The sequence below is a fragment of the Vicia villosa genome, unplaced genomic scaffold (assembly GCF_029867415.1).
Source record: "Vicia villosa cultivar HV-30 ecotype Madison, WI unplaced genomic scaffold, Vvil1.0 ctg.000189F_1_1, whole genome shotgun sequence".
Classification (NCBI taxonomy): Eukaryota; Viridiplantae; Streptophyta; class Magnoliopsida; order Fabales; family Fabaceae; genus Vicia; species Vicia villosa.
Genome location: NW_026705059.1, coordinates 1,192,560 through 1,201,225, shown reverse-complemented (window position 1 = coordinate 1,201,225; position 8,666 = coordinate 1,192,560). Strand labels below are relative to the sequence as shown.

The following is an 8,666-nucleotide window of genomic DNA, read 5'->3' as shown; positions in this document are numbered from 1 at the left end:
ACCATAGGTAGGACAATATATATATATATATATACTAATTTATATAATACCATTATAATATCCAAAATTATATATATACATCATTATAGTTCAATTCACATGTAACTAACTCATGTCAAACAAACTAAATCAGTAACATCAACAATATTATACTTCAAATATTGGCAACAGTATGAACAAAGTTAGTAACCACCTAGAGTACTATAATATTATACTTCAAAAGTTTGATCGTTTCCCGGCCTGGTCCTGCAAAGTATGAACAGAACAACACGGTCAATTAAAGGCTCAACAACAACAAAAACAAACATGAACCAACATCCACCAAAGAAACTCAAACACAAAGTCATTATCAAAATAATGTATTCATAAAACTGTTCACACAATAATGTATTCATACCTATATGAATAGTTGCTGAATATAAAATTGACACAAATCCTCTTTGATTTCTTCCAACTTAAGTCTCGTGTAAGAAGCAGCATAGAAGTCGTCAAAGTACTACAGAACAAAAAAATAATATGAATGATTTAGTTAAATGTAATAAATTATAAGAAATTATCTTAAGTTATAAATTCATACCGTGATTGGAATCTCTAATTGATTCGCTTGAATGATTTCTTTCATAAACCTCAAAACATAGTATCCGCAATCTGAACTGTTTCGCTGTATCGGACACTACATTGAAAAACAAATAAGATTTTATAGTTGTCTTGTTTTATCAAGTAGCATAAATATTATAAGCAAAATTGTGAAAAATAATGTACCTGCACTTTGATCCAAGTAATGTTGTTTGATTTAGTCCGGGATACCTGTGCGTCTCGTTGACTTCGGAACACTTGTATTGATCTAACAAAAATATAAAAGCATATATTTAGATCAATATCACAAATAATTAAATATATAAATATACACGAATATTTAGAACGATTCCACTTACGTATCAATCATTGACTTCATAGCCAAGAAATTGATAGTGCATGAAAAATAGAAGAGCAACTTATTATCTTGGAATTTCGTATCCTATATTAACTCTCTAAACACATAAAACTAATGAGATATCAAGGAGCTTCGCTTATGTTTGTAGTTTACCATTAAACAAAATATTAAAATCAAGTGGTTACAAAAAGTAGGTGCATGTGATCATATTATAACACATCATAATGTCAGTATAATGCGTTTCTGTTAAAACGCAAAGTATAAACGGAATGAATCCGGAGCAATAAAACGCAACATATATAATCACACAATTTCAGAAAAATTCATCATAATACCAATAATTTGAGAAAGAAATTTACCTCGGATGTTACCGAACTCAAGAAAACGCCAAACGTCGAACTAGGCCGGGAAACGATCAAACTTTCACTCTACACAAGTTACCCCTATAGCAAATTCACAAAGTTAGTAACCATCAAGACAAAATCTAATTGTATGGTGGCTCTACCATCTCATTGTTGCTCACATAATATTACTGAATACAAGCATAAAAATTAATCATTTTAAGAAAAATGTGATATCATTAGTACACTTCTCATAGATTAATTTTTAGATTTAGTTAGGAGTGGCAAACGACATGTCCGCTAAGTTAAAGTTTGTCGACATGTCGCAAAAAACAATAGACTAAACAACAAATTTAACTCGGATTTGGAAGACGTACAGGTGCATCTAATATTACTACAAATTTAAAAAACATGGTCCTAACTTAATGAGAATGTTCATTTTTCATCATTTGTTTGGTAATGGTAACTGCCCAAAAGTATGGTCCATATTAAAATCCTACAGAAAGAATAAGTCTTGGATTATTAACTCCTGAAAATGACAACATCTATCTCCTGAAAATGACAACATTTGTTTGGTAATGTTTTCATTAGATACAATGGCTGTGAATTTACATGTTAGAGGTTTCAATACATTGGCTGCTTAATATATATTATTTGTATACAATGCCTAATATATGTTTTCATTAGATACAATGGCTGCCAATTTACAGGTTAGAGGTTTCAATACAATGGCTGCCTAATATATATTATTTGTATACAATGCCTAATATATATCATTTAAGATATATGCAAATCATTCAAGATATAATAAAGCTTTACAATCATCATATCACAATGCTTTCTATGACTGCAAATAATTCTTCATTAGATCCCAGCACATCTTTAAAGGCACACCAATACTAATGTTTCTTACAAACAAGAGATTGACACATAGAATCAAACCGTAAACCGCATTAACCCCAAATGCCACAATGCTCCCTCAACCATAACTTAAAGCAGAAATTTCGCTGTGTAAATTTTCCACAAACTATAATATTTTATTTGAATGACATTTATAATAAAAAGAAAAAAAAGACTCTGCATTCTATGCTATGTTGAATTGTTAATGTAATCTCGGTGTAAAAAGAGCTTTGAGAAGAGAATTCTTCTTAGGCAGGAAAGAAATTCATCCTTAGGCACTAGTGTTCTTTTTTAGCTAACAGTGATGTATAGTTATCATGCTGCCAAAAAATTTAGATTTTCATTATTCTCTAATAAATCAAATATTTATAAAACTGAGGGAGAATGTTTCAAGTTTGATAGCAAAACCTTATACCATTGATTCAACATTTATTTCTTCAATTAACTATTATCATGAATCACCAATATTATCATCAATCACCAATATTATAATAAAATGAAAAGGAAAGTTACCTGGATTCGGAAGACGTACGGCGGCTCGTGGAAGAGGAAACAGAGAACTCCGACGAGAGTAACAGTCAGAGGAAGCAGCAGTCGGAGGGAGGAGGAAGTCGTCGTAGGAGGGTGGAGGAAGTTGCAGTCGCCGTCGAAGGGAGGAGGAGAAGTTGCAGTCGCGGCGTTTAGAAAATAGAAGAGGGAAATAATAATGAGATTCTGAGAATTAGGGATTTGTTACTTTTATTTTTTAAAATTAATGGGAAGCTATGACAGTGCTTTTGGAAAACGCCTTCGTACCTAGGCCTTTACCAGCGCTTTTTAGAACAAAAGCGCTTTCGTAGCCTTACACCTATAGCAGCGCTTCTGAAAGCGCTTTCATAACCCCCCTATAAGAGCGCTTTTGAAAAGCGCTTTCGTACCCATGCCTTTACTAGCGCTTTTTGAAAGCGCTTTCGTAAACCCCCTATAAGAGCGCTTTTTTGCGTGTTTTTAAATTTTGTTTTTAGAGAAACCTTTACCAGCGCTTTTTTCTAAAAGCGCTTTCGTAGGGGTGCTGCTAAAAGACAAATTTGGCATAGTGCCCTGATACTTTGCTCCACCAACCTGCATACGGATTCCAAAATTTTCACCAAAATGTTCCTACCAAACCTGCACAAAGAAAAGGGCATGAAGTAGCTTCCATATAATTTCAAAATTCACAAAATTTCCCACCAATTTCCACTACTCTTCACCTATAAAAGAAGAGTTCATATACAGCAAAGAGGGGGCCACGAACACTGAGAGCAAAACCTCCACACAATCTGAGCCACAAAACTCAAAGAACCAACTCAGAAACCTCCATCAATATTACTCTCAAACTTCTGTTCAAAAGCAGGCTTCAATATCCCACACAACCTTCAAATCACCCTCAAAATCCTTAACAATACACTGCCAATTTCTTCCCCAGAAACACTCTCAACTCACCTCACACTTGAACCTCCATAAACCGCAAAAATCACAGCACTTCAACAACATATAATCCTTGCCCATACAAACTCTCAAACCACTACCTAAATCCTCAAACCCTCGGCAACAACATCTCATTTTCAAAACAATGACACACGCGGAGAGATGACCGCGAGAGAGAACGAGATTGATAGAGATGTGAGGAACGATTCCTTCTTTGTTGATTCGCGAACGTGAGAGACGAGGTTGAGAGTGCGAGAGATCGAGAGAGAACTGAGAGGAAGAGAATGTGTTTTTTTTCTCAGAGAAGAGAGTCGTTTTGGCTCTTTAGGGTTTTTCAACCCGCTATGTGTTTAGAAGTTGGCATGAATCCTGGGTCAACCTGACCCGGCCCAAGTCCATCGTTTTTGTTTTATTGTCAACCATCTTGGGCCTTTCTGCAACTCAGGCCCAGTGCCCCATTTCTCTTCAGCACACCACTACTTTGCTTTTTTTAAGCCCATTTTTATTGTTGTTTGTTTTAATTGTATTTTATTATTATTATTATAACTATGATATTGTTTGTTTAATTAAAAATACAAAAAAATATATTAATATTGTATAGTTTTAATTTTATTTTTATGATATAACAAAACACAAAAAAAAATATTTTTATTATGTAGGTTTGTTAGATTTTGCTTCTTGTATTAAAACGCCAAAAAAATATTAGATTAATCTCAATTCAAAAGTCAATAAACCTTGGTCCAACGCCAAGTCGTTACAAATAATATCTCGATCCAACGTCGAGCTTCTCCCTTTTAAAAACCTTTTTCTTAAATCAACCCGAAAGATCGAGTGACAAGGGGTGGACACCTCTTGAATACCTTCAATCCTTTGAATCAAACATTAAAAGAATCTTCATTAATCAAACCAAGAGATCAAGTGACAAGGGGTGAACACTTCTTGAATACCTTGATCTTTTGAATTAAAACACATTAATCAAACCAATAGACCAAGTGACAAGGGGTGAACACTTCTTGAATACCTTGATCTTTTGAATTAAAACACATTAATCAAATCAAGAGACCAAGTGACAAGGGGTGAACACCTCTTGAATACCTTGATCCTTTGAATCAGAATAAATTAATTAAACTAGGACAACAAGTGACAATGGGACTCGCTCCTGTTGAATACCTTGGGTAAAGACGCACTAGGTGAACACCTATGCTCAATCCTTTGCTAAACTTCCGCAAACACCCTCTTTTATTAACTTGGATAACAAGTGACAATTGGACTCTCTCCTGTTGAATACCTTGGGTAAAGACGCACTAGGTGAACACCTATGCTCAATCCTTTGCTAAACGTCCACAAACATCCTCTTACCATTATAAATCTCTTTTCATAAACGAGACCCTTAGTCAATTTCATATGCGAACATATTTCCACATGTGAAGATCGAATATCTTCCACTCGAATGCGATGATGGCCAAAATCTCGTCTTACTCTTGATTTAGTCATTCATTCTTGTGCGCGTAGTATCGTCTCCATTTAAATGCGATCGAGTACCTCTCGCTAAAATCAACTAACTAACTTTCGTGGTTCTTCGCCCGAACTACGATTGCTCTGACTATCCCATTGCACGAGGGAATACGTAGGCACAAGATACAAACGTCTTGGCGAGCACAATAAATAAAAAAACCATATTTTGTTCCTTTCTTTCTTCTAACTTAATAAAGAATGCAAGTAAATATCACGCTAACACTCAAACACGAAACTAACTAAATGGGTCCCATCGAGTACGATGGAGGTGAGGGGTGCTAATACCTTCCCCTTGCTTAACCGACTCCTGAACCCAAATTTGGCTGCGATGACCATCTTATCCATTTCCTTTTTATTCATGGGTTTTATCGATATTTTCCCATTCCTTTGGAATAAATAAAATTTGGTGGCGACTCTGTTGTATTTCGAGTGTGTGAACACATCGAGTATTTTTTACCACTACAGATAGCACACAAAATTTTTAATTATCCTACAAGGAGGAAGGGGAAAAAGATCTCAAATAAACCCTAAGAGTTTTCTAGCTGTGGGGATTTCACCTAATCATATGTTTTGGAGTCCGGGAGGTCGATTATACGTAGGGAAGGTTTTAAGCACCCTACATATCCGTAGTACTCTACGGGAATCTTCTCTATGTCTATGTGTTTGTGTTTGCTATTTGAATGGGAAAGTTTCTCCTTTGTGTTAGGAGAAAGAATTGAATTGAATTGAAAGACAAATGAATTGACTGTTTTTGGTTTTTGATTAGCTCACTGAGATTCCTTGTGAATCTCATGCCTACATATCCCTAATGGAAGTCAGAGTTTTTTTGTAGTTCGAGGAACTAATTAGGGAAATGAATTGATTTTAGGTGCCTTGCTTGAACTCAAGGTTGAAGTTTGAATTAAATCTCTGTTTACAGGAAAGAGACATGAAGTCATCTTTACAGAGAGGTATTTCTACTATTCCACCACAAACATTTGAAGTGACAGAAAAGCGGGTTTCGTTTCATAAGAGAAGGACCTTACTTGTGTGTGTGTGTAAGTATGTCAGTCGTAGTCTCTTGAATGAAAGAACGATTCTCAACCAGTATAGGGAAAGGAAACAAGTCTGGGTGTGTATTCCTCAGAGCATGCCTTTCAAAATCCTAAATGGGAGAATGTTTTGAAATTGAAATGAAAATGTTTGTATTTTTGAATGTGGTGAAATAGGAGAAATATCTCTTCGTAGAAATAAATCATGTTTATCTACTGTATGAAAGATTTGAATTTGACTGGCTTGTATGAGGCCCAAGCTCGAGGCTTAAAAGAGTTTTGATTGATCCTGGAAGATGACTCCACCGGGGTTTGGCTTATAACTGAAGAAATTTGTGTTCTGTATGAAGCCCAGAATTGTGGCTGACTCTAACTGGAGAGTGTTTGTTTCATTTGAAAGAATTATGGCTGACTCTAGCTAAGGAGACATTGTTTCCCGCCTTGTACAAAGCCCAAGGTTGTGGCAGACTCAGTGGGGAGAAGACTCACTTTGGAGACTCTATTATCTGCCTTGTACAAAGCCCAAGGTTGTGGCTACTCTTGATAGTTACTCTGTTGTGCCGAGATTTAATGTTGACCCTACTGGAGAACTTGCTTTTATTAAGCCGGGGTTGATGGATGAAAGCCCTGATTTGAAGATTGACCTTACTGGGGATATTGATTTATTGAGTGATTGAGACTGACCCAGGGTTGACTCTACCAGGGGGCTTTGAAGGTTTGAATGATGGATGATGGAGGCTAACCCTTTTCAGGGGATTTTTTATTTATGAAAGAATGATTGATTGATTGGAAGCTAACCCTTTCCAGGGAATTTTTGATTTATGAAGGAATGATTGATTAATTGGAAGCTTACCCTTTCCAGGGAATTTTTGATTTATGAAGGAATGATTGATTGATTGGAAGCTAACCCTTTCTAGGGAATTTTTTATTTATGAAGGAATGATTGATTGATTGGAAGATAACCCTTTCCAGGGAATTTTTATGAAATGAAAGATTGATACTTCTTGTTTAAAGCCCAAGATTAAGGTTGACCTTGCTGAGGAAATTCCAGATGTGGAATCTAGACTCTACTAAGGAGAAGACTTACTGAAGATTGAAGATATGGGTGACTAAAGACCTGTTCCTATGTTTATAAGAAGCTTGTGGGTCCTTATATTGTAAGCCCAAGAGGAGGCTAATCGAGGGTCATCGAGGGTCCTTGTTATAGCAGAAGAGAAAGCTATGTTGTCTTTGAACTTAGCTTGGCTCCAAGCAAATGGGTAAGAGGTTTCACCGGGAATAATTCCTCTTGGGTGGATGTGCCCTATTTTTGTGCTAAGGCTTTTTTCAAGATGTTTCACCAGGAATAATTCATCTTGAGGTTGAACTAAAGAAATCTAATTAGGAAAGAGCCTTCACCGGGAAGACATTCTCAATCCTAGGCCATAGTCCTATAATATATATACAGTTTATTTGTCCTAAGGTTTTTCTCAGACGAAGTTCTAAACAGTGTATATACAGTATATTTGACAACAATTTAAATGAAAGCTGTAAAACAGATGAGGAATTTTCGGTTTAAAGAGGATTTAAAAAACTGTATGTACAGAAAAAGGTGTTTGAAAATGATTTACTATTTAAAAATAGTTGAAGAGATGAATAATGAGATGAGAAGAAGAGCCGACTTATACTCAAGGAGGCCCAGAAGATCAATTTACTGTTTATGAAAAACAGTTGAAAGATTTTGCTGGAGGATGCAAGGTTTTGTTGTTTGAAAACCTTGATCGTCTATTTAATCGAGGATTGAAAACAGTTTGAAAATTGACAACAGTCAACTTAATTAAGACAAAGACAAGGTCTACACTTAATTAAGACCTAATGGATTAGGGTTTTATCACAAAAATATTTACAAGAAGTTTAGGTTTGAAAAACATAAGGAAAACTCTATTTTTAAAGTATTTAAAATACTTAAAAATATGCCATTTTTAATCTAATAAAATTATATCAAATAAATAATATTTTTATGATTTTTTTGGATATTCATAAAATAGATATGATAAATGAAAAGTGTGTGAAAAATCAAGTGAAAATGATTAATTTTGATAGGTGAAACAATTGAGTGAAGTTGTAAATAAAATAGCATAACTGTTTGGTTTTGTTGGTAGCATGGTTTGAACCCTCTCCCCTAGGGGGGAGCCGGCACAAATCAAGCCAATTGGGCTACATCCCTAGTGGATCAAGAAAATGCTTTCATTTGGCTATATTTGAGGGTAATATTGCTTTTGGAATTGTGTTAAAAAATGGTTGGAAAATAATTTGAATAAAAGGTCTGAGGGGGGGATCGAACCCCAGACCTTGTGGCAAGAGAGTACTAGAGGCGCGCTGGTGACCAAGTGAGCTAACGATGCATTCGAGTTATAACACGCACACCACTCAAAATATAATAAACTTGCTTCTGAAAATTTGAAAATGGCGCGCGAACACCATCTTCATCTTCAACCTTTAGCTCTTATGGTTTTTGAA

The 8,666-nt window shown here is 35.3% G+C and overlaps 1 long non-coding RNA gene across 1 annotated transcript; it reads right to left on the bottom strand.

Annotated features, from left to right (window-relative positions):
- Window positions 1-222: 222 nt before the first annotated feature.
- Window positions 223-678, bottom strand: LOC131625130 (uncharacterized). Its single transcript, XR_009290745.1, has 3 exons — window positions 578-678; window positions 398-496; window positions 223-246 (listed from the first exon to the last, which is right to left on the bottom strand). It is a non-coding gene; the product is annotated as an uncharacterized LOC131625130 (long non-coding RNA).
- Between the last annotated feature and the right edge of the window lie 7,988 nt (window positions 679-8,666).